General features: G+C 43.8%; 1 protein-coding gene across 1 annotated transcript in view; it reads left to right on the forward strand.

The window, feature by feature from the left end:
* Positions 1-27,198, forward strand: part of NFU1 (NFU1 iron-sulfur cluster scaffold) — a gene marked incomplete in the record, with an annotated part of 508,295 nt that overhangs the window by 341,930 nt on the left and 139,167 nt on the right.

Consider the following 27,198-nt stretch of genomic DNA (forward strand, 5'->3'; position numbering starts at 1 on the left):
CCATATTTGCCAAGCAGACTGTGTTGCATTTCAGCAGAAGCTTGACTTGCACTTGTGTGTGTGTGTGTGTGTGTGTGTGTGTGTGTGTGCGTATATATATATAGATAGATATGTATGTATATATATATATATATATATATATATATATATATATATATATATATATATATGGGTCTACTTTGTTTCGTTGAATTTCATTTCACCTCGACCACTTAGCTGAAAACACAAATTATTGAAAACTCATTTCAATGAATCTCATTTCACTGAACTGAACCTAGTATATATGGCACTGTGTAGAGTACTGTAAGGCAAGTAAAAGGTATATGTCCTTTCCCCCACTGTAGTGTGATCCTGGAGTTAGTATATATAGTTAGTGGGGGTGTGTAGCCCCCCATCTTGTTTGTTTTATATTCTGTTTTACCAAAAACTTCAAAACAATACATTTTAAACAATAGACTTGCATAGTTACAATATCAATTGCTAACTCTGTCCAGAAACAATATGTACTCAAAACTAAGTGGAAGGCTACCCCCACACTCCCCAATGTGGGGGGCTTTGCCAAGTCAAGATGTGCCATGCTGATAGACTCCTACCCAAAATGCTGTAATTAAATCTAAAGGTGCTTCAACAAAGTATTAGTTTAAGGGTGTGCACACTTAAGTAACTAGCTTATTGTACATTTTTTATTTGTTAGCTTTTCAATTGAATTGTATAGGTTATAGGTCACATTAATGGTGGGAAGTTTTGAAATTATTTATTGTGGTCTCATTTTTTTTATATCACAAAATCCTAGCATTTTAACAGGAGTGTAAACTGGGTCTGTAAACTTTTTATATCCATTGTATCTCTCTCTCTCTCTATATATATATTTATATATGTATATATGTATATATATATATATATATATATATATATATATATATATATATATATATATATATATATATATATATATATATATATATGTATATGTATATATATGTATATATATATATATATATATATATATATATTTTTAGTATTAAAAAATTGAAATTCAAAATAAAAGCAGTACTTTTAACCGAAATGTGTAATGGCTGATGACGTTTAATGTTGAAAAATGTATGTAAATGTCGAAAATGCCGAATTTTATATTTTACAGCAATATCCGGAAATGTCATCCATTTTGTGATATCCAAAGTGAAGCATATGTCGTTGCCATCCAGATGAAAAGAGTATAGCAATGTAGGAACACTTTAACACATTGTAATGTATACAAACATAAATTTAAATCAAATGTGTAGAAAATCATAATAATCCATGTCCCAGTAAGTGCTGATGTAACGTAACTCCCACATACATAACATACTGTACTATCATCACATGATATGTGAATGCAGATACCAAGATTATCAATAAAATATTCCCAGCCAAAGTGTTAAAATGAGCAGTGATGTGCCATTAGCTGCACAAACCCCAGAGGTGTAAATTCATCACGTTTAGCTAATAAACATTGTGTCATATGTTCTTTACCTGTTCGTCTACATTTCTTAGGCGAGGAAGGAACACAGCCTAACATTTTTTGCTTAATGTCTTCCAAATGATTGTGTTCTAGGCAGATAGCATGTAACACATCAGTGATATACAAGTTTTTCTTCCCAAGTAAACTCCTTAACCTGCGATGCCAGCCTTCCACTGCATTCTAGCTCCTTGGATAGCCCATAGTACAAGTATCTGACTGATTCTAGAATGCCACTTCAAACAGAGGGGGGTTGTCTCTCAGAGGTGCTACCACGCATGCCATACCATCTAGGACAACCTAAAATGTAATTATTCCTAAAAAAAAATCACATTAAGCTATATACCTCTGTCACCCAAAGCCTCTTCAATTTAAGTTAATGTCTCCAATACTTGTTCAGTACGTATGAATCCCAAAGCAGGAATCTGTTTACAAAGTAAGGCAAATTGTGCGTCAGTACCATACACTGTAGTCAGATTAGGCTTCTGTATTTGCCTCCACAGAATCTGGCACAGGTGAAACCAGCAACCTTTAGCTGTATTAAGAAGGTGCTTCACTATGCTATTCACAGCCCCTTTTTCAAAATCACTTAATACCATTTTGGAACATAATTGCTGTTCGAATTCTTCACAGAGACAGCAATGTTGACCAAAACTGGTCATAACACTCTTCACATTTCGAAGCAGTATACTATACACAACAGGCACAACTTTATTGGGTCCACTACCTTCCAAACTGCAGTGCACTGAAGTAACACTTGCTTACATTCTCGAGTACTAATAAGGAAGGTCCCATCCACCAATATGAATTCTGAATTACATAGTACATTTAGATTAGTTTTGGTTGTCATAACATCATTATGACTCCTTAAGGCACTATGTTTAATAATCAACTGTCCCTTCTTTAAAGGCACCATTTCTGGGGTGAGATCTTTCAAACTAGCCAAGTTAACTTTAGGAAGTGTACTATTCCTATGCCTCAGCCTACGTACACATTGTTTCAATGCATCAGTATTGATCATAGTAGTTGCAACATCAGTCGACGTGCTTGCTAGAACCTCAGAAACAATTCTACATGGGACCTCTAATGTCTGTTCAGCTCTCCTTTAAATTTTTCTCACGGACCTTCATTTGTTCTACTCTCACAACATGAGGTGCATGAAAATGTGCAATACTTTTCAGAAATTTCTCGCCACTATCCACTTTCTCAGTTACACAGCGACCCTTACATTTCTGCTTAGATTTCAGTGTACAACACCAATAATTCCTCACCAACGTTTTTTTCTCCAGATAATACTGGTAGCCATCTATGCACATTACAGTGCAATAACTATTGCCAAGTACTCCTGAATAAGTCAATGCATGTTGATCAGTCATCTTATTGCAGCATATCTATAATTAAATCATATTTTAAACATTACAATCTTATGTATGTTCTACATGAGGATAATGACAACCTTCCTGTACCCTAAACATGGGCTTGGGTCTATATTATATTTTTGAAAGTTTCAAACATCGAACACCACATGAGCGGTGTTTGAAATTTTGTAAATATAATAAAACAACAAAAATAAAAACTATACTTACCTAAATGCTGTAGGAAGAGGGCAAGCTCCCCTGCACTCCCCATGTGGGGGGCTGTGCCCCCCCACACCCCTGCTACTTATATATTCCTACTCTGAGATCGCACTTCATTGAAGTAAAGGGAAAATATTCCCTACGGTTATTTCTGTGTTACGCGTGCGACATTTCGACGTTTCGACCAATTGGGATCCCGCAATACGCGTTACCGTTTACAATTTTCGATCACGCGATAAGAACCCCATGGGCTTTTACTAAAACATGCATAAAGTACTTGTACATAACATACTTTTCAGTGACACCAGTATGTAATATCAGCACTTCAGACACCATGTACACAACATCAACCCCATCTGACACATCTGTTACATTTATCAAACCACAAGATAAGTGTAATATCACCTATAGATGCAGAAACTGTCTGTAGTACTTTACATATTCAGTTTTATTTATACCACAGTACGTAGTAAACATTGTCACTTTCACAACACCATTAGCACTTATAGCACTATTACCACAGTTAGCACTTTCTATGGTCACAGTCCACAACATATACACGTTTCGTATGCATCAATGTATTTCAACAATATTCATAAATATGCCTCAATAACGGTAGATGTTATGTAGTCCTATCTTGCCGTAATTCTTCCTGGATGGGTTCGGAGCCAGTATTCAGCTCTGACTTGGCCAATACTAAAGCTCGAGAGCTTTTACTGGCTCGAGGCTAGCCCCTTATCTCATAGTACCTCACGGCAATTCCCCAGATCTCGTTTTGAGCAAAAGCTTCGAGGTTGTGTCTTACTGGCTTGTTGGCCAAGTAAAATGATTTTTACTATATTTAGTCCTTTTCTCCCTTTTTTCTATCAGATATATATATATATATATATATATATATATATATATATATATATATACTTTTTTCTTTCTTGTGCGACTGTTTTTGAAAGTTTTCAACCCCTATTTCCCCCCCCTTAGGACTGTACAGCCCGTTTGTTGTTAATACTGTTATTATCCTTTGTCTTAGTGTTTAAGAATGTATAAAGATAAAGGATCACAAGGATCATCGCCCTTCAGGGTTCAAAAAATGGGATAGGTGTGCGCAGAAAATGTCTCTTACAGACAGCCACACCAGTTGTGTATATTGTCTTGGCGAAGCCCATTTACAGGAACCCTGCACCTTCTGTCACGCTTTTAGTACAAGAGTTTTGAATGAAAGGAAGAGAAAACCCATTGACAAGGGGTCTCATGACCAGTTCCTTCCAGGAACAGCTGGAACTTGGTCAGGCAGCTCCAAAATCTTCAAAGAGAAAATCATTGGCCCCGGCTTGGGAGCCAACCAAAAAGGCTAAAGTGTCGGAACCAAGGAGTTCCGGTTCTGACTCTGCTTCATCTTCGGTGCAGTCGATTTCACCGGTTCCGAGACTGTCTTCGGTACCGAAGATTTTGCCCGACATCGAGACTGCTTCTCCTACTTAGAGATCTATTTTGGAGAGAAGGTCTCCTTCGGTCTCCACCAGATCCTCCAGGACCCTATCAGATGAAGACATTGAGAGGGTGGTGAAGAGGTTGCTTTCGGATCCAGTTCTGGCTAGAAAATTGACCCCTCCAGACCCAAAGGTCTCGGAGCCAACCCCTTGACCGATCACTATTCCTTCTCCAACTGCTTTGCTCTCGGAGCCTATTTCGTCAGGTTCCTCTGATTTCGACCTTTCGGCTCCGCGGATTCAACCTGTTTCCTCGGAGCCAGTTACTCTATCCTTGATGGCTCAGTCTGGAGCTGAGGGTTCTGGGAGCCGATGCTCTCGTGTCGACTCAGAGGGTGACTGTTACCCTTGGTTCTCGTCGGAACTGATCCTCCCTCTCCGGAGCCTCGGCTTGGCTCCCACTTCTGTTTGGAGCCGTTTCCTCTTGCTAGGAGTCTACCATCCGCCCCCTTGGAGCAGGGGGGGAAAGGCTTTCAAAGCAATCGAGAAGGCTTTATCCTCTGCCAAAGCCATTCCTTTGGAACCTGTGTCCCACCAGCAGTAGGCAGCAATCCCCCCCCCACGCCCACAGCATAGGGAACCAGAGGCCCAAGTTGCCCCCATTGGAGGTGCCCCCTCTTCAGAGACCTGCCCAGATTATCCCTCTGGAGAGCTCCCCCGGAAGAGGCTATGTAAGAGGAAACATGTAGACTCCCCTGAGTCTGTCACGTCAGACACTGATTTAGAGGAATCAGAAGGGTCCCCTAGATCTCCCACTGAGGATGTCTCCTTCTCTGACATCCTAGAAATCCTTAGACAGAGTGGTGATTGGAAGACCTGTAACCCTGCTGAGGATGAATCGGTGTATCTTGAGGCCTTTGGCTCCCGACCTTCCACCTCTTGGGTGACACCAACTTATGACCAACTTTTGGGGGTCATATTGCGGAAAGCATGGACCTCTCCAGATACAATGGAAGCTGTCCCGTGGAGGCCAAACACATTTATGACAGCACCTGAGGACAAGTCTTTCCTTAGTAAGGGAGTTCCAGTTGATGCTATGGTGGTAGCAGTGGCCACCAAGAAGGAATTATCTGAGACGTCTTCTAATATCCATCCTCCTAACAAGGAGTCCAGGATGATGGATAAGTACGGGAAGTGTACTTTTTCTTCAGCGGCATTTACATTAAGATCGCTGAATTTATCTGACTCATTTTACTCCTCTTCAGAGGGATCTCTTCAAAGAGTTGGGAGATACCCTCCAGGGTTCAGTAGCTCCGGGTTCCATGGATAAGGTTTCTGCGCAGCTCTTCGCCCTTACTTCCATAGCTAACTCCTCCATGAGGCTGATCTCATATGTGGCAGATGGAGCAAGCAGGGCAGCTGGAGCAGGAAAATCCCCCGGGAGACATTCATGGATGCGTGTCTGTAATTTTGCGGAATCTTTCAAGTCTTCCTTCACTAACATTCTCTTTGATGGTTCATCTCTTTTTGGACCCCAAGTGAAAGAAACTTTGACGAGGTGCGAGCAGGAAGGAAAAACCTTATCTGCCATTGGAGTCTGTTTCTCTCTCCCGTCCAGACCCTATTCCAAGGGTAATACAGGAGGGAAAATACAGTTCTGCAAATCCCAAAAAGGTTTTCCTCAGGCACAAATTCAACCCTCCCCCAGGGGCATAGGGGGAAACGCCGCCCTTGCGGCAGAGGAGGTCTGCAACTTCAGGGAGACAGAGAAGCTTTCTCTGGTTGTCCCTTCCATTGATCCTGAGGGGTTGTCCGACTGTCCGTCTCTGGAGGCAGTCGGGGGTCGTATATCGCTGTACCCAAATGCCTGGCTAACTATCACTCAAGATTGTTGGGTACGCACAATAATATCCAGAGGTTACCTGATTCCCTTTATTTCTGCACCCCCAACAAACCGGTCTCTTTCAGACGTACCACCCATCTAGACCATGCAACATCAGAGGTCATCTCGTTACTGCAAAAAAAAGAGTCATCCAAGAAGTCCCCGCAGAGCAAGTAGGATCCGGAACTTATTCTCAATTCTTTTTAGTTCCAAAAAACACATGGGAACTGGAGATCAATCCTAGATCTCAGCAGGCTCAACAAGCATGTAAGAAAATCAAAGTTCCAAATGGTCACTCTGCAGTCGATATTTCCCTTTATCGGAAAAGACAACTGGATGTGCTCAATCGATCTCCAGGATGCATACTACCACATCGAAGTGGACAGGTGCTCCAGGAGACACTTACTCTTCCGGCTGGGAGCCAGTCATTTTCAGTTCAGAACACTGCCCTTTGGCCTCACTACAGCCCCCAGAGTGTTTACCAAATGCATGGCAGTGGTAACTGCTCACCTGAGACGTCAAGGATTCCAGGTGTTTCCGTACTTAGATGACTGGCTCCTCACTGCTACCACCAAGCATCAACTCATAAGGACCAGGAACAAGACTCCATCCTTGTGCGCCAGCCTAGGCATCACTTTCAGCTTGCAAAAGTCAGTCTTATCTCCCTCGCAGCACATTGTATATCTAGGCTCAGAAATAGACACAACCACTATGTCAGTAAAGCTAACACAGGAAAGAGTGGATTCTGTACACAGTCAAGTCAGATCGTTACTAAACAAATGGAGTCCAGGCCAGAATAGTCCTTCAAGTTCTAGGGACTATGGCTTCCACCATCTTATTAGCTCCTCTTGCTCGCCTATATATAAGGATTCTCGAATGGATGCTATTTGCACAATGGTCCATGCAAGACCTTCCATTGTCTCACCAGATATTAATAAAATACGCATGCAAAAAGGATCTGACATGGTGGTTACACACGAAACAACTTGTCCAAGGTCATCCACTTGTTCCTCCCCAAGAAAAAGCAGTTTTGACCATGGACACTTTCCAGATGGGGTGGGGGGGGGGGCATTATATGGGAATGACAGTCCAAGGTTCTTGGCAGAATCATGAGAGCCACTTGCACATCAATGTTCTGGAGATGAGAGCGGTGCTGTATGCATTGCAAGTACTTCACAGCTCCCTTCCTACTGGGACGATTGCGATTTGGTCAGAGAATGTCTGTCCTGTGGTACCTAAACAAGCAGGGGGGAACCAAGTCTTACTTGCTTTGCAGAGAGTTCTTAAGAGTTTGGAAATGGGCGATGGATACTCAGCGCTTCCTGATAGCAATGCATATTCCTGGGAAATCCAACGTAATAGCAGACAAACTTGGCCGAGCAATTCTGATGCCTTACGAGTGGTCCCTGAATCCAATGGTTGTGAAAGAGATCTTTCACAAATGGGGCCAGCCTAGCCGCAATCTATTTGCCACTCACCTGAACACCAAATGCAGCAGCTACTTTGCCCTCATTCTCCATCTGGGGATGTCACCCAGGGATGCTCTAGTTCACGATTGGCCCCCGGGACTTCTTTATGCCTTTCCTCTTTTTCCACTCATCCCCAAAGTAATACAGAAAGCAAGACAGTTGAGGAGTTCCTTGAGCCTCATTGCTCCTTACTGGCCTTGACAAGTTTGGTTCCCTTTCCTGTGGCCCCTACCTCTTGGAGGAACCATGGATTGTGGACCCATCTCCAGATTTCCTGATTCATCAATCCGGACAGTTTCATGCCTCCATCCACACTCTCAAATTGACAGCATGGCTGCTCCAATTCCACGAATAGCCAGGTGTATTCCCTTATCCCCAGCGGTCAAACACATCCTAATTTTATCCCATAAGCCTTCCACTCAAAAACTTTTTTCTAGCAAATGGAAAAGGTTTTTCCCTTTGGGCTACAAATTGGGGCTTAGATCCATATACGGTTCCTTTAGAATCCATTTTATCCTTCCTAACAACAATTTTTCATGAAGGAGCGGCAGCCGTTACAGTTAGAGTTCAGTTAGCTGCCATTTACAATTTCCATTTTGGTTTCATGGGAAATCCAAGAAAACTTTGTTAAAAGGAGTTCTTCTTAAGCCCCAAATAAAACAACCATTAGAACCCTGGGACTTGAACTTAGTCCTCTCTTCTTTGATGTCTGCACCGTTTGAGCCATCCTTGTCGTCATACTTAAAATTGTTATCATGGAAAACCTTGTTTTTGATAGCTATAACATCTGCTAGAAGAGTTTCAGAACTACAATAACTATTCAACCTCCTTAAATTATCATTCACAAGGACAGAGTCTCTCTCAGGACAAACCCTTCCTTTCTTCCTAATGTATGCTCAGAGCACAACCTGGTTACTACCATTGAGCTACCTGTGTTTTTTCCAAACCACTCTAATAAATCAAAGTATAGAATACACCAGCTAGATAGCCACAGGATACTCAGGTTTTATATACACAGGACTAAAGAATTCAGGAAATCTGATCAACTTTTTGATATTCTTCGTGTTTCACTGTTGCAGTCATCACATTTGGGTTATCTGCATGCAGTAACTCTCAGTCAGCCTGATTATCAAAGTCTTGGGATCTGCATTGGTTGCTGTCTCATCTTCTGTGACGTCAGGTAGTCAGTGGTATAAAGTATGCAGCCGACGCCATTACATGAGTTTTTCTTGCCGTGCCTAGCAGAAGCAGTTCTTAAGTGCCGGTCGTCCGACTCCTGAAATTTTCGTTTTCAAGTTTCAGAACCAAAGTCTTCAACTAAAGCAAAGTACCCCGTTGGGGAAACTTTTTCTTGCTCTAAACCGATGTAAGTAAAAGTCAATAATTGTATTTCTTGTGGAAAGCAAATACCTCATAAAGATTTTAATTCGTACTGTATTCCTTGCCTAGGCCCCGACCACGACGTACCTCTGCTGTTGGTTTTGTGCCTTATTTAAACCACAAACTATTAGTCATCTGTATATTTTCACTTCTAAATATTTTGGTACTCTGTTCAGTTATCCAGATATGTCTTCGGTAAGCCACCTGACTACCGACATTCCGAAAAAATGCAAAGATAAAGACAGAGACAGGCCGCCTAGGTCCAAAGCTGCCGACGACGCTTCTCCTAAGCTAGTCGCCAGTTCGCCGGTACTCAGTGAGGCACTTTTGCAGCCCCTGATACCCGCTACTTCAGATTTGCAGGCCTCCACTGAGACCCATTCGGAGTCCAGTATGCCGCGGGATACTTCATCTGTGGAACCTGCGGATGTCTCTACCTTGGATGGGTCCAGAGCTGCTGTGCAGGCACCGGCTTCTGAGGGTGTATTCAGGCCTACTGACTTGCATATTAAACCAATGCTACCTTCTTCTTCAAAGTCTAAAACTCAAACCTTGCCTAGAAAACCGACGCCCAGACCGCGTGGTCAACCCTCTATGCCTAAAAAACAAATGATAATGGCTGAAGACCTTATTACTTTAATCAGGGGAAGCCAACCTTCCCCCTCTAAGAGACCTAGGACTGAATTTGCTTATGATATTTCTGACCAGGATTCTGAAATTTCTGTTTCCTCTGACCAGGATTTACCCTTATCTACCTATGAGGATTCTGATGCAGAGGAGACTATTCCCCCAGCTTCTCTCCGAGGATTTCTCTTTTGTTGAAACCTTGCATACGCTGATTCTAAAAAGAGGCTTGGGGATTTTTTACTCCTGCCCCAACACAGGCCTTTAGCTATCCCTCCTGTGCTGGACATGGTTGACGATGCCTTTTCGGAATCTAGCTTGGCCCCTGACTCTTTACCTCCTGCTCCCAGAAAACCTGATAGATATTACAGGGTTCCTGAATCTCACAAGTTTCTTTTTAAAAATCCTACTGCGGATCCTGAGACCATTTCACAGGGACCCAAGGGCATTAAGGCTACGACTGCTAAAAATCCTACCCACTCTGATAGAGATTCCAGGGCCCTGGATAGATGGGGTAAGAAGATATACACCACTGCAACCTTGGCCATCAGGGCCTTAAATTGCCAGATGTCCTTCAAGGATGCATCTGCAGTCCTTACAAATGGGTTATCCTGTCGTCAGGCAGCCCTTCGGTCGGCCGGATTCCAAAGTCTGGGTCTGGCCTCGGCTGGTGTCGCACTTCACCCGACGTCATAGCTGCAGTTATTCGGGTATAAAGGCATCAGCCGACGCCATTTTCCCCAGTCTTTCTTGCCGCGTGGCGCCCGAAGCAGAAGCTGTTCGCAAGTGCCGGTCGGTCAGATCCAGAGATTACTACTACCGAATACTACTACAAAGACTTCTAAAAAGCTAAGTACCCCGTTGGGGACTCTTTCTTGCCTCAGCCGATGTCAGAAAAAGTGAATAACTGTTTAACTTGTGGGAAACAAATACCTCATAAAGATTTCCACTCTTACTGCCTACCCTGTTTAGGCCCAGACCACGACATAGCAGCTTGTCTAGCCTGTGCTTCTTTTAACCGGCGGACGCTTAGACGTCGGTCTGAATTTGCTGAGGAGTTTTTCGGCTCCGATTTTGCTTATATTATGCCGTCGGATCCTCCAACTACGCAAATGTCTAAAAAACGCAAGGAAAAGGACCGACACTCGCAGTCCGCGGCTTCGGCCGAAACCGCGGTTAAGTCAACCGCGAGTGTCTCGGTTTTGGCTGAAACCGAGCAAGCGGTTCTTCCTTCAGCCGAAAACTTACCTTCTACCGAGGCCTCTTCCAACCTGGTGGAATCGGCTTCAGAAAACCCTCCTGCTGTTGCAGTTTCTCAGGAATTATCTGACACTATTCCCTTGGATATTTCAACCCCTGCACGTGGGGCTGCTAGGCCACCTGCAGCCATGTCCATTAAGGCCTTTGCCAGGGCTAAAGCAACTAAAGCTACTAAGACTGTGCCTGCTAAGACCCCCTCTCACAGGCCCAGCTCTAGTTCTCAAATGCTTAGTTTAGCAGAGGATCTCATTTCTTTAATCCGGGGATCCCAACCTCAACCAGACAGGGCCTCTCAGCCACCTCCAGAGAAGAGGCCTAGGGCAGAGCCCCCTCAGCCACTTACTACAGATGATTCGGACCCTCCAGAGGCTCCTTTCTCCCCTTATGAAGACTCTGATGCCGAAGAGTCCATTCCTTCTGCCTCTCCGCCTGAGGAATTTTCCTTTGGGGAAACCTTGCATGCTATGAGGGAACAATTTCAGTGGCAGGGCCAGGATTTTTCAGACTCCAGAAAAAGGCTTAGAACCTTTCTGCATTTACCACAACATAGGCCTTTAGCCATACCTCCAGTTCTTTCTGTTGTAGATGATGCATTTAATGATGCTTGTACTGCTCCTGATTCTCTACCTCCGGCCCCTGCTAAGCCTGATAGATACTACAGGGTCCCGGACACACATTACCATTTGTATAAGGCTCCTTTTGCAGATCCCGAGACTATCTCCCAAGGACCTAAGGCTGTAGCAGCTACTTCTGCTAAGAACCCCCTCCCCTCAGAAAGGGAATCCAGATCCTTAGAGAGATGGGGTAAAAAAGTTTACACTTCTGCTACTCTTTCAGCTAGGGCCTTGAACTGTCAATTCCACATGATCCAGTATCAAGAATTCATGCTAGACCAGTTAACCAAGAAGCTGTCCTCTGATGAATCATTAGACAACAAATCTGTTCAGGAAATGGTACATAACATTCAGCAAGTCAGTAACCATTCCTTAAAATGAGGCTATGATGCACTGGAGGCTTCCTTTAGATCAGCCATGACTGGCACAGTTATCAGAAGGCATGCATGGTTAAAAGAGCAGGCCTTACCAGACCATGTCAAGTCCAAACTATTAGATGCACCTATGGATAAAATCAATTTGTTTGGCTCTCCTGCACAACAAGTGCTGAAGAAGATGGAAGAAAAGGCAAAATCTGTCCAAACAGTAAAAGATTTCTTACAGGTCCAACCGCCAAGGTTTAGCAGGAATTGGCCCTCCAAGAATTGGTCCTTTCCAGACTCATCCAGAGCTCAGAGGGGCAGGAATAGGCGTTCAAGAGGCAGAAACCAATCCAGGGGTGCCTACAGGGGACGCCAGTGGCAGAGCAACAACCAGCGAAGTACAGCCACAGACACAGCCACCACCACAACTACAGGACAGTCACAGTGACTTGGCTCTGGCACCGCCTACCAGGGAGCAACTAGAAGCACCTTTAGGCGGGAAGCTAGCTTTATTTTCAACAAACTGGCATTACATCACAAGAGACAAGTGGATTTTACAGACAATAGACCAAGGCTACAGGTTTCACTTCCATACTCTACCAGGGAAGAGAGGAATGCCAAACCTACCTCCAAATCAAAAGGCAGAAGCCCTAAAACAAATATCCCAATTATTAAAGATGAGAGCTGTGGAAAAGGTACCATCCATGGAGCAAGGAAAGGGATTTTACTCCAGACTCTTCCTGGTATCAAGAAAAGAAAGCAAATGGAGACCTATTCTCGATCTGTCCGCTTTAAACACATTCCTCATTGTTCCAAAATTCAAAATGCTGACTCTACAGCAGCTTCTTCCCATGCTGGGCAAGGAGTCTTGGCTGGTAACTCTAGATCTCAAGGAGGCATACTTGCACGTCCCCATACGACCACATTGCAGAAGATACCTCAGATTTCTTTCAGGATCAGAGCATTATCAATTCTCAGCATTGCCCTTTGGCTTATCTACTGCGCCCAGAGTGTTCACGAAATGCCTGGCATCAGTAATTGCTCATTGCAGGCTTCAGGGAATCCAAATCTACCCCTACCTGGACGACTGCCTGATACAAGCGGACAACAAAAACAAGCTAGCAGAAGACTTACAAAGGGTCATTTACCTGCTACAAGCTCTGGGATACACAGTCAATATAAAAAAGTCAAGGCTGATACCATCCCAAAGAATAACCTTTCTGGGTGCAGAGTTGGACACATCAAAGCAAATGGCATTCCTAACAGTAGAAAAACAGGAGCAGCTACCTCTCTACTTCTTGGCATTAACAAAGCAGAACCATCTGACAGCAAGAAAAGTACTGCAAGCCTTGGGCTTCATGGCATCCTGCATAATATTGGTTCCTCATGCCAGACTGCATATGAGAAAACTACAGTGGTACCTAAGGAATTTATGGTCTCAACACAAGCACAGCTTAGAAACCAAGATTCCAATTATTCCATGCCTGAAGCAAGAATTCCTATGTGCCTGAAGCAAGAATTCCTATGGTGGGCTCAGGCTTGTCAATCAAACACAGGATTGCTCTTCCACAGTACGCAACCAAGCCAAACCATCACGACGGACGCCTCAGACCTCGGTTGGGGGACCCACATGCTGGACAAGTGCATACAAGGCTTATGGACTCAAGACCAGCTGCACCTACACATAAATCTAAAGGAAATGCTGGCAGTAAAACTGGCAATTCAGGCATTCAGACCACTTCTCCAACAAGGTCAATTGATGATAAGGACAGACAACACCACAGTTATGTGGTACATCAACAAACAGGGAGGCACACATTCGTATCCTCTTTGCCGGATGGCACTGGACCTCTGGAATGTGGCCCTGAGCTACAACATTCAGTTAAAAGCAATTTTTGTACCAGGAAAAGAAAACATTCTAGCAGACATATTAAGCAGGACTACCACGGATGCCCACGAATGGATGCTGCATCCGGACATCTTCAAAACCATTACAAGAAAATGGGGACTTCCAGAAATAGACTTATTTGCATCCCCACGCAATCACCAGCTAAAGAAATTCTGCACAAGGACGTACCACCCACTTGCTTGGAAGGTGGACTCCTATCCTTCAGTTGGAAAAACCTGACAGCATATGCATTCCCACCACTTCCTTTGATGCACAAGGTGCTATTGAAGATCAAAGAGGACCGTCCAAGGATCATTCTGATAGCTCCAGACTGGCCAAGGCAACATTGGTACCCATTACTGAGGAGCATGTCTTGGGAACAAATATGGCCACTACCCCTGGTTCCCTTGCTGTTAACACAGAACAACTACAACAATCTACATCCAAACCTGAAAACTCTGCAGCTGACTGCCTGGAACATTGCATAAGACCAATTAACCCAAATTTATCCCAAAGGGTTAAAGACATTATCCTTGAGGCTCGCAGACCCTCAACAAGGAAAAATTATTCAGCAAAATGGGAAAGATATCTCATTTGGAGTACTGCAAAAGGAGAAGATGTGTCTCTGGTAAATATAGCCAACATCCTGGAATACTTGGCAGAGCTCTTCCACACAGGCCTGTCCTATTCCTCCATCAAGATTCATGCATCAGCTATTTCAGCAGAATATGACTTGGATCCTCCAGTCTTCTCACATCCTCTGCTCAGACAGTTTCTAAGAGGAGTTAAAAATGTAAAGCCTCCTAGGAAGCCACCATTGCCAGCATGGGATTTGAACTTTGTGCTAGAAAAATTAACACTTCCTCCTTTCAAACCAGCAGCAACAGCAGAATTACAATACTTATCATGGAAGACTGCTTTCCTGCTGGCAATCACTTCAGCAAGAAGGGTATCTGAACTTCAGGCATTAATGGCAGTACAACCCTTCCTGATCTTCCATCAAGATCGAGTGTCCATGAGAACAAATCCCTCCGTGCATACATTTGCCAAGCATTATAATTTGCCTTTATACTCTAGATCCCGAGCAGGTTTTGCCACTGCTGTTTTGCAAGGGATCCTAACTACACCATAACTTTATTTTTCCTCCTCCCCCAGTTTGGCTATGGTATTCTACCCATTTGTAAGGACTGCAGATGCATCCTTGAAGGACATAGTACAGTTTTGTACATACCATAAATGTAGATGTCCGATAGGAATGCATCTGCAGTCAGGATTACCCACCCGCCTTCCCCTCTGTGGTGCTCCTAGGGTATTTGCCCTCCTTATAGCTAGCTGGGGGAATCTATTATGGTGTATTTGTTTGTATATATGTACATACGTGCTTATTTTTTGTGTTTGCTGTCTACTATTTGGAATCATTGGCATTTTCCCAAATTTAGCCTTCCAAGAGGGCACCTGGCATCTGGGGCAAGAAACACTGAGGAAAATGGCGTCGGCTGATGCCTTTATACCCAAATAACTGCAGCTATGACGTCGGGTGAAGTGCGACACCAGCCGAGGCCAGACCCAGACTTTGGAATCGCCGATCAAGGGCTGCCTGACGACAGGACAACCCATTTGTAAGGACTGCAGATGCATTCCTATTGGACATCTACATTTATGGTAGGTACAAAACTGTACTTTTCATATGTTAAAGTATCAGCAGCATATTATTGGATCGCTTAAGCAGAATATGATGTTGATTCCTGATTGCGCTGAAAATAAGGATTTACAGGATTTAGTGCATTCTGCTGAACAGGTTGGAAAACATACTTTGCAATGCAGTTTTGATTCACTAGAGGTATCTTGCAGGGCTGCTGTCACCGGGTCTGTACTTAGAAGGCATGCTTGGCTTTGAGGAGCAAACATTGCCAGATCATGTTAAAACTAAATTGCTGGATGCTCCCTTAAATCAGGACCGCCTGTTTGGCAACAAAGCAGAAGTTGTTCTTAAAATATCTATGCAAACTGTTAGATTTCTTACAAGTACAGCCTCCAAGATTTAGTAGGCATTGGCCCTCAAAAAATTGGTCCTTTCCTGCCTCTTCCAGGCCTTCTCAGTTCAAACCCAGAACCAACAGAACACCCAGGCTTCAGTCCCAGGGTGCACACATGACTAAGCAGTGGGGGGCTCACACTTCCAAATCGGGGAGTAGTAAGACCCCCCCCGCCCATGGTAAGCTGTCTCAATGAATTAACTTTAAAGCTTCCAAGCACTTCTCAACTTACTGCTCCTTTAGGGGGAAAGATTGCTGTGCAAGCAAAAGACTAAGAACTCATTGCCCAGGACAAATGGGTTTTAAATATACTTTCCCAAGGATACAGATTTCACTTCCACACGTTACCATCCCCAAATTGTTGGCCAAATCTACTCCCAAATCAATGGGCAGAGGCTGAAAAGCAAGTACACTCTCGCTCTTAAGATTAAAGGCTTTTCAAACTGTACCAGAAGAGGAAAAGGGACAAGGTTTCTACTCAAGACTTTTCCTGGTACCCAGAAAAGACAACTCATGGCGTCCTATCCTGGACCTTTCTATCCTAAACACCTTTTCAGTGTTTCCAAAATTCAAGATGCTAACTTTTCACCCGTTGCTTCCCATGCTAGGCAAGGATGCCTGGTTGGCAACACTGGATTTAAAAGAAGCCTACCTGCACATCCCAATCTGGGAATCTTGCAGAAGATGCCTATGCTTCAAAGCAGGCTGCATACACTGTCAGTTATCTGCACTGCCCTTTGGCTTATCTACTGCGCCCAGGGTATTCACAAAGTGGCTTGCTCAAGTCATTGCATTTTGCAGGCAAAGAAATAGTCAAATATACCCATACCTTGACGATTGTCTAATTCAGGCACAAAGCCAGGACATACTTTTGAATCATCTGGCATTTGTACAAAAGGTGCTAATTTGTCTGGGGTACACCATAAACTAAACAAAATCACATCTGGTACCCTGTCAGCAAATTATATTCCTGGGAGCAAGCTTGAACACAACTTCCCAGATGGCCTTCCTCATGCCAGAGAAACACATTCATTTGACAACTTACTTCAAACTAATGGCCACAAAAACCCTGCTGTCTGTAAGGCAAATACTGCAAGCATTGGGGTTCATGGCCTCCTGCATTCTACTAATTCCATATGCAAAACTGCATATGAGGAAACTACAGTAGTATCTAAAAAGCCTATGGCGTCAACATTGTCAGGATCTAGAAGCAATGATTCTTGTCATTCCTTGCCTACAGTTAGAGTTCCTTTGGTGGGCAGAGGCCTGCCACCAAAACAATGGTCTACCATTCACTCTCTCCCCTGCTATCCTAACAGACACATCAGACTATGCATGGGGGGCTCACCTGGCACTGAAGTGTGTTCAGGGCAAATGGAACCCAAGTCAAATGCACCTGCTTATCAATCAAAAAGAAATGCTAGCTGTACAGAATGCTCTGACAGCCTTCAAGGACCACAATCTTCAAGGACAATTAATGGTAAAGACGGACAACACCACTGTTATGTGGTACATAAACAAGCAGGGGAGTACCCATTCATACCCCCTCTGCAGACTAGCCATGGCTCTGTGGAACACAGCCTTGTGCTTTCAAGTGCATCTACAAGCTCAATTCCTGCCAGGAAAACTAAACATTGGCAGATGAACTAAGCAGAAATCTAATGGACCCACATGAGTGGAAACTGGAACCAAAGACTTTCAACATGTTGATAAACAAATGGGGGAGCTCAGATATAGACCCGTTTGCCTCCCCTTAGAACTACCAATTGGACAAATTCTGCACAAGGACTCTCCACAAACAAGCTTGGAAAGTGGATGCTCTGTCCTTCAGCTGGAAAAAGTTTATGCCTCTCCTCTCCAAAGTACTACTAAAGACCAAACAGGACAAACCAAGGACAATACTGATTGCCCCAGATTGACCACGCCAACACTGGTACCCCCTCTTGCGCATTGTGTCACTGCTGGCTCCATGGCACCTGCCTCAGACCTCTACCCTGCTGTCACAGCAGGAGAGCCAGACTCTGCACCCTTACCTTCAAACCTTGAACCTGGCAGCCTGGCTAATTGCCTAATCTCTCAGTTTCCATCCCTCAGTAAGCAAGTGATGGATGTCATTTTGGAGGCAAGGAGGCCTAGTACTAGAAAATCTAATGCTGAAAAATGGAAAAGATTCTGTTCCTGGAGCCAAACTCAGGGGATGGGCACAGCAGTGCCTAGTTTACCTCAGATTCTTCAATACTTAGAGATGCTTCACAAGGGCCTTTCCTTTTCCTCCATCAAAATTCATGCCTCAGCCATTTCAGCTCATTACAATACAGAACCACCCCTCTTCTCTCATCCACTGCTGAAACAGTTCCTCAGAGGGGCCAAAAACATAATACCACCCAGGAGAGCCCCTACTCCAGCCTGGGACTTTAACTTTATATTGGAAAAGCTCACTGTACTTCCTTTTGAGCCAGCTGCAAATGCAGAGTTGAAATTCCTTTCTTGGAAAACAGCCTTCCTTTTAGCCATCACTTCAGCAAGAAGGGTGTCTGAATTACAAGCCCTCATGGCAGTGGAGCCTTTCATCATCTTTCAGGCAGAGTGTCCCTCAGGACCAATCCCTCCTTAATGCCCAAGGTGGTATCCAGTGTGGCCTTTAATCAGTCCATTCATTACCCAACCTTCTTTTCTAATCCACAGGACAAAGGGAAATGAATACTGCACTCCTTGGACGTGCACAGGCAACTTAGATTTTACTTGGACAGGACTAAACCTCTTAGGAAATCTGAACAGCTGCTGGTTGCATTTGTTGCAGGGGCAGAGGGGAAGGCCATTTCAAATCAAACCATTTCTAAGTGGATAAGCCATTGCTTACATTTCTGCTATAAGCACCATGGAAAACCTACCCCACAGGGGATAACACCTCATTCCACCAGGGCTGCATCTACCTCTACAGCCTTTCTCAGAGATGTCCCTACCAGGGACATCCTAGAAGCTGCTACCCGGAGTTCTGTACATACCTTCACCAAGCATTACCTCTTTTTTTCTAAATCCAGAGCTGGCTTTGCCATTGCAATCTTGCAAGGCCTTATAGCTGGTCCTAATGCTATATAATTGCCTCCTCCCATCCTTAGCTTTGAGAATCTACCCAAATGTGATGACTGCAACAGTGAAACACGAACATAGTACAGTTGTGTACACTTACCATAAATGTAGATGTTCAAGTGTATTCACTGTTGCAGTCCTGGATGTTCATCGTGTTTCACTGTTGCAGTCATGACTGTAGGGTTCTCCCCTGCCGGCAGGCAGTCCTCGGTCGGCCAGAATCCCAAAGTCTGGGTCCGGCGTCGGCTGTTCATCCATGCTCCCTGACATCAGAGCGCCAGGAGTACAAAGCTGACAGCCGATGCCATGTTCTCCAGTCTTTCTTGCCATGCGGTGAAAGCAGTTCGCAAGTGCCGGTCAGCTGACTCCTGACAATTTTTTATAAACGTACTTCAGTCCGAAGACTTTCTTCTCCTACTCAAAGCTAAGTACCCCCTTGGGGAAACTTTTTTCTTGCTCCAGTCTGATGTCAGAAAAAATTAATAATTGGATTTCATGTGGGAAGCAAATATCTCATAAGGATTTTCATTCTTACTGTAGTCCTTGCTTAGGCCCTGACCTCGACGTAGCTAGTTGTCGGTTTTGTGCTAGATTCAATCAACGTACGATTAAACAAAGGTACGATTTTGCATTTCATTACTTCGGTAGGCGTTTTAATTATAAAATGTCGTCGGAATGGTTCCAGCTGCCGGAGTTCGCAAAAGACGCAAGGATAAAGACAGGCCTCAGAGTTCCAAATCAGACGATGTTGTACAAGCAGAGCCAGCTTCAGGTTTGGCCGTCGTCAGTGAGGCGCTTTTGCAGCCCCTGTCATTGGCCATTTCGGAACCGATGGCCGAAACGGACTCCCACGAGGAGCCAACTAGGCCTTTGAATATTTCTGTTGCAGAACCTTTGGACAATGCTCCTTCGGATGGGTCCGGAGCCGCTGTGCAGGTACCAGCTTCCGAAGGGGTTTTCAGGCCTACTCAGCTTCTAATAAAGGCAAAGACAAAGGCAAAGACTCCTTCCAAATCAAAGACTGCAGCCCAGGCCTCTTCTGATCCGGCACCCAAGTCTCAGAAACAGTTACTTAAGATGGCGGAGGACTTGCTTACTATGATTAGGGGTTCACATCCCCCTCCAGATAAAAGGCCAAGGCAGGAAGTTTATAATGACTCCTCTGATCAGGCTTCTGTTTCTTCAGTTTCTTCTTCTGACCAGGAATATTCTTTCCCTCCTTATGAGGATTCTGATGCTGAGGAATCCATTCCTTCAGCTTCTCTACCTGAGGATTTCTCTTTTGGGGAAACTTTGCATGAAATGAGGGAACATTTTCACTGGGAAGGACAGGAGTACTCTGAATCTAAGAAAAGACTAAGGGATTTTCTTCGTCTTCCCCAACATAGACCCCTGGCTATTCCTTCTATTTTGGATATTGTGGATGATGCTTTTTCGGAGGCTAACTTAACTCCTGACTCTTTTCCTCCAGCTCCTGTTAAGCCAGACAGATATTATAGGGTTCCTGATTCCCACCAGTTTTTATACAAGAATCCTACTGCTGACCCTGAAACCATTTCTCAGGGTCCTAAGGGGGTTAAGGCCGCTTCTGCTAAAAACCCCATTCCCACTGAGAAGGATTCCAGATCTTTAGAAAGATGGTGCAAAAAAGTGTACACTTCTGCTACTTTATCTATTAGGGCTTTAAACTGTCAGTTTCATATGCTGAAATACCAGCAGTTTCTCCTGTCTGTTTTAAAACAAAAGCTAACTTCCATTTCCGCCTGTGCAGATGATAAGGAATTACATGACTTAATGCATGCCACTGAACAAGTTGGGAAGCATGGTTTACACTGTGGATTTGATGCCTTAGAGGCTTCTTGTAGGGCTGCTGCCTCTGGCACAGTCATTAGAAGGCATGCGTGGTTAAAGGAACAAAATTTGCCAGATCAAGTGAAAGCTAAATTATTGGATGCTCCTGTTCAGCATAATGTTTTGTTTGGATCTAAAGCTGAAGAGGTGATAAAGAAAATGGAGGACAAGGCAAAATCCATGCAAACAGTTAAAGATTTCTTACAAGTACAGCCACCCAGATTTAGTAGGAATTGGCCTACAAAAAATTGGTCCTTTCCCAATTCAGACAGGCCTCAAAGGGGGTAGATACAGACGCTCCCTTGGAAGGCCTCAAACGCAAGCCTCTTATAGACCAAGACAGTGGACTGCTTCCACCCCTAGGGGAGGAGAGGACAGATCGCAAGCTCATAGAAAACAGACTCAATGACTCCCTCTGTTGGGCTGCAGGAACTTCTTGCCTGGAAGCCTCTCTCGGAGGAAAACTTTCTCTTTTTCACCTAAATTGGACTCATATAACTCAAGACAAGTGGGTTCTGGATGTGGTTTCAAGAGGTTACAAATTCCATTTGCATACCCTACCAAGACCAAGCGGATGGCCAGATCTTCCAAAACATCAATGGTTAGAGGCCTTAAACCAAGTGGAAGCTCTCTTGGCTATGAAAGCCATAGAACTAGTTCCACTTTCAGAGAGGGAACAAGGTTTTTATTCAAGGCTCTTTCTAGTCCCCAGGAAGCAAAATTCATGGAGACCCATTCTGGATCTGTCAGTCTTGAACACTTTCCTCGAGATACCAAAATTCAAGATGCTTACTCTACAGCAGCTACTTCCAATGCTGGCCAAAAATGCATGGATGGTAACTTTGGATTTAAAGGAGGCATACTTACACATTCCCATCAGGCGGGAATGCAGAAAATACCTCAGGTTCAAGGCTGGATTGAGGCACTATCAATTCTCTGCGCTGCCCTTTGGATTGTCTACTGCGCCCAGGGTCTTCACCAAATGCCTGGCTCCAGTAGTAGCTTATTGCAGACTCAAGGGAATTCAAATTTACCCTTATCTGGACGACTGTCTTATTCAGGCAGAAAGCAAGGATGTCTTACTCCAGCATCTAGAGTTTGTTCAGAATCTTCTCAGGTTCCTGGGATTCACTGTAAACACAAAAAAGTCGAATTTGACACCCTCACAACAGATCATTTTTCTGGGCGCTTCCCTAAACACAACAACCCAGATGGCATTTCTGACATACGAAAAACAATTACAGATTGCTTCAACTTTCAAAACCTTGGCAACATTAACTCCGCTATCTGCAAGGAGATTCCTGCAGGCTTTGGGTTACATGGCCTCCTGCATCCTTCTCGTACCATATGCAAGACTACATATGAGGAAAATACAGTGGTACCTAAAACGTGTATGGTCTCAGCATTGCCACAGTGTAGACATACAGATCTCCGTCCTGCCTTGTCTTCAAAAGGAATTCCTTTGGTGGTCCAAGGCATGTACTCTAAACAAAGGAAAACCCTTCTGTCTGCCTCCTGCCACTCAGATACTAACCACGGACTCCTCAGATTATGCATGGGGAGCCCATTGTCAGGGCAACTGTCTGCAGGGCCTTTGGACAAAGGATCAGAAGCACCTGCATATCAATTTAAAGGAAATGTTAGCCGTTCAGAAAGCTCTATTGGCCTTCAGAAATCTTCTGCAACCAGGACAACTACTGATACGGGCAGACAACACCACAGTTATGTGGTACATAAACAAGCAAGGGGGATCTCATTCCTATCCCCTTTGCAGACTAGCCATGAATCTTTGGAACACAGCTCTAGCTTGCAAACTGGACCTTCAAGCTCAGTTTCTACCAGGGAAGCAAAACTTCCTGGCAGACAGTCTGAGCAGAAACCTATCGGACCCACACGAATGGATGCTGGACACCGAAATATTCAAGATGATTACATCAGTCTGGGGATGTCCTCACTCTTTACATCCCACCTCAATCATCAACTACAGATTTTTTGCACCAGGGCATTCCACGAACTAGCTTGGAAAGTGGATGCACTATCATTCAGTTGGAGAAACCTCTCGGGGTATGCCTTTCCGCCTCTTCCTCTTCTTCCACGGGTATTATTAAAGATCAAACAGGACAAGCCCAAGATGATAATCTTGCTGGCCCCAAATTGGCCTCGACAGTTTTGGTACCCAACACTGAAAAACCTTTGTCTGGAGCCCCCTTGGGTTTTACCACAGACTCCGAACCTTCTGTCCCAACACCAGGGTCAGGTTCTGCACTCCCATGTCAAAACTCTCAGCCTGGCGGCCTGGTTAATCCAGGGTCTTTGATTCATTCTCTCCTACCCAAGCAGGATATGGATGTCATTTTAGAAGCCAGACGTCCTAGCACTAGAAAGTCTTATGCAGGAAAATGGAAAAGATTTTGTTCCTGGATGCAGGCTCAGGATTCTGATCCTCTTATTCCTAACATTCCCCTAATTTTACTTTACCTGACAGACCTCTTACGTAAGGGTCTCTTTCTCTTCAATAAAGATACATGCCTCTGCTATTTCTGCTCATTATAATACAGACCCTCCAATCTTTTCCCACCAGCTCATGAGACAGTTTCTCAGAGGAGCTAAGAACTTAAGGCCCCCTAGATCTCCTCCCATTCCTGCTTGGGATCTCAACTATGTTTTGGAAAAACTCACCTTACCTCCTTTTGAGCCTGCTGCCTCAGCTGACATCAAGTTTTTATCTTGGAAGACAGCTATCCTGTTAGCTCTGACCTCTGCCAGGAGAGTCTCGGAGTTGCAAGCTCTCATGGCTGTGGAACCTTATATTATTTTTCTTCAAGACAGGGTGTCTTTAAGGACTAATCCTACTTTTATGCCTAAGGTGATTTCCAAAGTGGCTTTAAATCAAACTATTCACTTGCCAACTTTTTTTCCCCTCTCCTCAAAATAAGGGGGAAAGGATCTTGCATTCCTTGGATGTACACAGACAACTACGTTTTTACCTGGACAGAACCAAGGACATCAGGAAATCAGAGCAATTGTTTGTTTCTTGTGCTTCAAGTTCCTATGGTAAAGCTATTTCAAAACAGACCATTTCCAAATGGATTGCTCATGGAATCAGATTTTGCTATTCACACTATGGAAAGCAAATCCCAGGGAGTATAAGGACTCCTTCTACCAGAGCTGCTGCCACTTCAGCTGCCTTCCTCAGGGGAGTTCCTACCAAAGACATTTTGGAAGCTGCAACTTGGAGTTCAGTGCATACTTTTTCCAAGCACTACAATCTACCTCTTTACTCTAAGTCTAGGGCAGGCTTTGTTTCTGCTGTCTTGCAGGGCCTTTTAGCCACCCCCTCTTCTTTATGACCACCTCCCTTTTATTCTGCTTTGAGATTCAACCCTACAGTCATGACTGCAACAGTGAAACACGATGAACATAGTACAGTTGTGTACACTTACCATAAATGTAGATGTTCAAGTGTCTTCACTGTTGCAGTCTGCTCCTCCCTCCTGTCCCCTCTTATTTTTTCTTTTGTGTGGTTCCCTTCTTCACCCTTCTTTTGAGGTGTATTTGCAAAGGGTATGGGATCTTACTCATTTTGGAGCACCTGACATCTGGGGCAAGAAAAACTGAAGAACATGGCGTCGGCTGTCAGCTTTGTACTCCTGGCGCTCTGACGTCAGGGAGCATGGCTGAACAGCCGACGCCGGACCCAGACTTTGAGATTCTGGACGACCGAGGACTGCCTGCCGGCAGGGGAGAACCCTACAGTCATGACTGCAACAGTGAAGACACTCGAACATCTATATTTGTGGTAAGTGTACACAACTGTACTTTACCCTCCCTCCAGCCCCTTGACTTCTATTGACTATACCTCTATTCTTGTTTACTATGCGTAAAGCTTTCTAGTGTATTTGCTATTTTGTTGGAGGTGTAACCTTGTATATAATTGCTTCCCATTATGGGGGCAAGAAAAACTGATAAAATGGCGTCAGCTGCATGCTTTATACCCCTGACTACCTGACGTCATGGAAGATGAGACCACAACTGACGCAGGACCCAAGACTTTGATAATCAGGCTGACTGAGGGCTACTGCAAGCAGATAACCCAAATGTGATGACTGTAATAGTGAATACTCTTGAACATCTACATTTATGGTAAGTGTACACAACTGTACTTTTTATGGGTTTTAGTTTTGTCAGGAGTATTTTTATGTAGGAGGTGGGTACGGTGGAGAGGAAGAAGGTAGGGAAGGGTGGTTTTGGGTTGGGTGAGGGGGGATTAGTTTAGGGAAGTTTTTTTTTTTTTTTGTTAGGGATAGCATGGATTCTGTGAGGTGTGTATTGAAGGAATCAGCAATGCTACTGGTGGGAGAGAGGGGTGGTTGGTAGGGGGGGTGCTTACTTTTCCTGGGCAGAGTATAGAATTAATTTTGGACCAGAATTGCTTGGGGTAGTTTTGGGAAGAGTTTAGGGATGTCTGATAGAAAAGGGCTTTGTCTGCTTTTACTTGCTTTTTGACCTTGTTAAGTAGTTCAAGGAAAAGTTGCCTATCTGAGGGGTTTTTAGTTATGCACCAGCGTTTCCATGTTTTATCCCTGGTTTTCATAAGGCCCCTTGTGGTTTTTTGTAGCCAGGGGGAGGTCTTCGTTCTGATTCTGGTGTTTCTCAAGGGGCGTGGTAGTTAAGGATTTTGAGGAAGGTGCTGTTAAAGAAATTTAAAGAAATGGACTGCTTGTTCTAGGTTGAGGTACTTTAGAGGTGACCAGTTTACATTTTGGAGAGATGAGGTGAAGGAGTTGGGGTTAAAAAATGCTTTGTTGCGAGTAAGTCTGTGGGTAATGGGTTTGCAATCATTAATGTGATTTTTTAGTAGGAAGGTTGGGGAATGGTCACTGAGGGAGTCTGGTATTTGGTACACTATTCTTGTCTTACATGATTTCTGCTGCTAACCTCATTGCTTGTAGTGGACTTCTGTGCTGTACAAATACCTCTTCTCATGTGTAGGTTGCTGCTGTTTTGTTAAGAGGACTAAAATCTCTAAATGGTTTAGCAGTCTGACAGCTTGTGTTTGTATTTTTAAGCTTTGGTGCCATATTCTTTATTTATATTAATGATTAAAATACATTTTAATATGATCTCTTTTACTTATTGGCAGTATTATAAGCATGTCCTGTCTTTGCTGTACTGTGTGTGTACATTCTGCATAATAAACAAAAGCTCTGTCTATCAAACTTGGCTTTCTATAGTTACCTTTTGTAATGTTTGAAGCTGCAGATGGCTCTTGTCCAACATGTTTTTAAGTCCTTCATTATAAACTGGAATGGTTTTTACTCCTGTCATTTTTCTTTCACTTTGTCTACTGTCTGAGTAAAAGAGTTGTGGTTTACAGAGTTAACATGAAATTATGTATGCTTAACGTGTACCCTTTTTGTTAACTATGGTTTAGACTGTGTACTTAAACTCTACTGAGGCTGTTGGCCAATGAAATAGGGGAGATATTGCTGGACTAACATTGCTCTTTGTTAGGAAATGTAAGTAGCTGTGCAAAGTACAAATGTTGGAATAAGACGACTTGAAGTTTATGTCTAGGATTTTGAATTGCTTTAAAAGCTGATTAGCGTACTAGAGGTCTGAGATAATGTGCGGTTTATAGATTTGAATATGCATATTTTATGCCAATTATGTGTCCCTGATTTTAAGATATATTGCCTCAGATTCTCTTATCTACTAGTGGTTGAGAGATATGGTATGTATGTATTTATTTATTTAGAAGATTGAGTGTTGTTGGATACATTACTCACTAGAAAAGCTGAGTTGCATACCTTAATTAAGCAATAGACCACGCCTGGGTGTGGGTAATGCTGGATTTACCCACGGTTGGTGTGGTTTGGTCACGAGGGCGAAGCCCGAGTGGCCAAACAAAGACAAGCATGGGTAAATCCAGCATTACCCACACCCAGAAGTGGGTTATTGCTATTATACAATGACATTATTTAAGAAAAAAAATACTTTTCTTAAATAATGGCATTGTATAATGCCTCTGTGCTGCCCTTCTGCAGCTGTCTGGTATTCTGTGGCAGTTCTGATGTACTGCGCATGCGTATGCTTACGCAGTACATCAGAGCTGTGGGTGGAAGCAATGGAGAAAGCAAGATCTCCGTTGCTTTTTAAAAAGTGTCTCGCTATGTTAAAGGAGTTTAACAAAGCGAGACAGCTTTAAAAAAAGCAACGGAGAATCTCTGTTGCTTTTTT

Source organism: Protopterus annectens, chromosome 9.part0 (assembly GCF_019279795.1).
Source record: "Protopterus annectens isolate FY-2018-M chromosome 9.part0, PAN1.0, whole genome shotgun sequence".
NCBI classification, from domain to species: domain Eukaryota; kingdom Metazoa; phylum Chordata; order Ceratodontiformes; family Protopteridae; genus Protopterus; species Protopterus annectens.